Here is a 4,608-nt window from a genome sequence, read left to right as displayed (position 1 = left end):
TCCTAGAAAGCACTGGATTGCTACATCTCCCTCCCCAGAAGCCAGCAAACTCAAGACCCCTGCGGCAGCCACACACACACATATCCTCAACGGGGCAAACAGACGCCCGAGCGAGCCCCTCTGGGCTACTTGAACCAACTTGACTCGATTTTCCTTATTCTCTGACAGTCCCGTCAGGAAAAAGTTATGATCCTCAGTGCACAAAAGACAAGCTGAGGCTCAGAGAAGCAGAAAAAGCCCTTGCTTACGGCCAGAGATCTTGCTTCTGGGTAGGGCTGGGCACACAGAGGCAGCTCACCCGTTCACCTGAGTATCTGTCACTCCATGGATCTATCACCATTGTCCTTATAGGGTTGACGAGGGGTTAAGACAAGGTGGCAAGGCATAGTGTGACCAAGTCTGGACTTTTTCCAGACAGGACTTGGCAGACGTGCCCAGGAGTGTGGGTACAGGATACCCAGCAGGCCTCAGGGGCACCTGTGGCTGATCTGCAGAATCATCAACCAATATGGGGAGCGGGGTATGGGGAGGGAGGCTGGTGAAGATGACATGAGTCAGATCAGAGCCGTTCCAGGGCAGCGAGTCACCCGGTTCCCCACACACACACAAAAAAGGACATTGCGGCTGCCCAATGTGGCTTAGATCTCAGAAAGGAACAATCTCAGAGGCCCTGGAAAATGAAAAGGCCTTGTGAGCCCTAACTTCCCAGGGGTCCTGCTGAGCTGGGGGCTCCTGGTGGGAGTCTAGGGAAGGTTGGGGGCTAAGAATGGGCTGTAGGCTTTAAGGTCAGACAACTGGGTCCAGTCTGGCTGCAAGACCTGAAGCATGTCCGTACTCCGGGACACTGGAACCGCACACACACACAGACAGGAATGAAGGGTTCAAACAACAAGGCCTAGTGCTGGGCACCTAAGTGCAGACCCATGTGGCCGAGATGGCTGCCACCAGCCTCTAAGACCTCAGACTCCACCTGGAGAAGAGTCCTGAAAATTCAAAAGAGGAGCTCAAATCTGATTTGGGCAGATGGCCCTAAACACCCCGCTGCATCGTGCCCTCCGAGCCTCTGCCCCCCCTGTGAGCTGGGGGCTCACTCTGGCTGTGCCGTGTGGTGGCCCGGGCCCACCCTGTATCCTCTGGTGTCAGTTTCATTCTCTCCCCGACTGGGGGATGTGAGCAGGAATGGCTCAATCAGGATATAATCGTTTTTAATTAACGTGCGGATCATTTCACAGGCTGATCTCCTTGGAGACCACAGGGAAGATGGTCTTTTAAGATTTTCTTTTCCCTCCCCCAGCCCAACCTTCCCAGCCAAAGGCTGTCCCCTGTTTTAAGCCACCCAGCCGCAACCTTGAGAAGAGCACAAGAGCCTGGTGCCTAGATCTCTGTTGGGGCCATTAGGAGGGAAGCGTGTGCTCACACAGACACACACACACACACACACACACACATACAGATGAGCACCTGCTTGCAGAGAGACACATCACAGAAATGTCCAAATACTGACACACGCATAGCAGGGTTTCTCCTAACCTTGACGGTTGGCAAGCCATCAGGGAAAGGAGCAAAAAAGACTCTGTCCTCAGATGGGGACTCAGAGCCACAATGACCCTTGCACCCCACAAATATCCCTAAGCTCCTGAATTGGAGTGCCCTGCCTCCTGTCCCACAGGGGACTCAGAGAACAGAGAAGCCACCACCCCTGGTCTTGTATGACACCCACTTAAGTCTGGTTCCTTCTGACCCTCAGATGCTGCTCATGTGTCTCCCAAACAGCTGCAGAGCCCAATCCACAGAGTCCAGTCCTGGCCAGCTCTGACGCGCCCCCCACCCCTGCTGGAAGTAATGTCACCCAGCGGAGGGGGGGATGGGGAGGGCATCTTTCTCTCTTCTTTACTTTGACATAACTCTTCTCTTTTCCTACTTTCTCCTTCCCCCACTTTCTCCCTTCCAACATTTGAATCTCTGTCTACCTTTCTCCAAGTCCTCCTCTCCTTCCTTCCTTCTTCCCCAGGGGGCCTTAGGGGCCAATCACAGGCCTGAAGAAGAGTTCAAGATGCTCCCGGTCCTTCCCCACTCCCCCACACCACACACACAGGGTCTGTGCCAACACCTGCCCCCTGGCTCCTGAACAAGTAAACTGAGGCACAAGAGGCACCACCAGGGTCCCTTGGAAACTGCAGCCCACCCCCATCTCACTGCATCTACTCTGGGTCCTCAGCTCTTCCCTCTGGAAACGGGGATGGCAAGGGCTGGGGATAGAGGTCAGGTAGAGCCCTTGCCTAACAAGCATACTGACCAGGCTTGATCCCCAGCTCCACTAAGAAGGGGGGGGGGAATGGAAAATGGAATGGCAAAGAAAAGGGAGCTGTGAAAAGCGACAGGAAGCCCATGGGTGGCCCCAGGTCCAAGAACACAGAAGTGTATATGACACAGAATGCCTTGGCACTGCTAAGAATCAGCTGGTGCTTTTCCTCCCTTGAGGTCTCAGTTCCCCTCTCTGTGAAATGGGCATGGTCCTACTAGAGGACCACCAGGGACCATTTGCAGAGGCAAAAAAAAAAAAAAAAAAAATGGCAGATTAAGTAGCTGGTTCTTGGCTACTGCTGCACAGCCCAGTGACTGCTGTGTGACCTTGGGGACTCACTTCCCCTCTCTGAGTTCTGGTTTCCTCCTCGGTCAAAGGAGGGAAGTCGGACAGGTGATTTCATCGCCAATGCTCCTTTTTGGGCTCGGGTGGAAGTTTCTAGATTGTGGGGAAGGAAGAACGGTGTCCCACTTATCCTGGGGAAAAAAGAGAGGCGCTCTCCTTCCTGGCACTGCAGGCCCGTCAGAGCTGTGGGCACCAGCAGCCTAGCATTTTGAGGAAATCGTCTTAAGCATAAGGAAAGGCTCCCTCACAAAACACATCCACGACATCATTCGTCAGGAGCATCCAGAATGTTGAACAAAAGGGGAATATTAAGTAAATTATGGTACATCCACTCGACTGGAAAAGCCTGAAGACATTAGCCGTGGTGTTTATGAAGAGTTGGTTACAAAACAGGAAAAGGCTGGTGCTGTCACCAGCAAAAAAAAAAAAAAAAAAGGCAGGATATACATGTGAATATAGGGAATGACGACACAGCCCTTAAAAAACCGACCAACCACCACGTCCAACTGGCCTGGGAAGACTCACATCAAAACGTTAGCGTCGCTGGGGCCCGCTAGGGCTGTCAATAACCCTTTTTGTTTGTTTCTCTCCATTTTTCAGGTTCTCTGGGAACCCCATTTTAAAACATACAAATCCAAAAAGACTTCTTTTTTCTAAACAATGACTAGATGCCTCCGATTGAGAAAACTTTCCTTTTTCATTCATCAATTCATTCATTCGTTACCAATCCATTCACTCCTGCCAAACACAGGACACCGTGAGTGTCCGCAGTGTGCATGGCCCTGGGGGGGCTCTGAGCGAAATGCTCTCACCTACAGGAAATGGAGATTACCATCCAGGAGAAGGGACGGTGGCATCAATAAACCCAGGCTAAAGGGCTTGTGCCCCAGGGCCAAGCAATGGGCAGCTATCAATCCTGCCTCCAGCCACCCTCCCCCAACTATCCCTCCACTACTAGGGTCTCAGTCCAACCAAGGGGTCAGAAAGTTACCCTTAAGGGCCAGGCCTTCCAATGGTGGTGAGGGTAGGGGTAGGGAACTGAGCAAATATTAGCAAAGGAACCCATTGGCCCAGAAGCCTTCAGAGCCTAGTCAAAAGGTTGAAGGGGCTTCCCTCTTCCTCCACCTCACATTCCCCGTAACCCTTTCAGCTCCCAGTGGACTTGGCTGGTGACCCCCTTTTCCCTCTGGACCACAAGTCCACAGCCTGGCTGTGAGAGGCTCTCTGAGCTCTGATTTCCGCCTCCCCCAAAGTCCCCCAACAAGGAACCACCCAGCCAGGTCCTGTTTGGCTGCTGTGAAGGGGGGAATACAGGGTTTGGAATCTGCTCACTCCTGTCAGCCTGTGTCACACTGTTAGCATGTCAGAGGGTCCAACAATGTGTCCCTGCTGTGTGGGGGGCTGACAGATTTCTGGGGGAGGATTAACTCTTTCTATTCCTGGACTGAAGGAGAGAACAGGCTGAACACAGTCCAGCCCCCTGCCCTTCAGGATGACTCCCCACTCCCCCAGGAATCTTCTTTTTAGGTAGGAAGAAGACGGTTTTCACCAGCCTGGACTGAGAGCTTGAGGTCTCTGGACTTGGCTCCCCACCCCCGGAAAAAGAAAGGGGAGGAGTCCACCCATACCCCCTGGGCTGCCTGCCTGGGAATCCAATTAAGGTTGATTTTCATGAACCCCTCCCCCATGTCCAGCTAGCCCCACACCTCTACACCTCCCTCTCTCGTTCACCCCTAAAGAAGCAAAAGGATCTAGGAGATTTGAGTGCCAAGAAGGCTCTGATCCGGCAGACCCCCCCCTTAAATCCGTGCCCCCCCCTTCACGACTGCGGTCCCCAGAAATTCTCTGACCTCACCCTCCCTTCCCATGACCCCAGTGGGAAAAAAAAAAGTTGTTCCCACCACTGCCCTCCCCCTTCATCTGCCCACCCCCGAGGGAGGGGGCACAGGCCTCCGGAT

The sequence above is a fragment of the Marmota marmota genome, unplaced genomic scaffold (genome assembly GCF_001458135.2).
Source record: "Marmota marmota marmota unplaced genomic scaffold, marMar, whole genome shotgun sequence".
Classification (NCBI taxonomy): domain Eukaryota; kingdom Metazoa; phylum Chordata; class Mammalia; order Rodentia; family Sciuridae; genus Marmota; species Marmota marmota.
Note: the sequence above shows the minus strand (reverse complement) of the source record.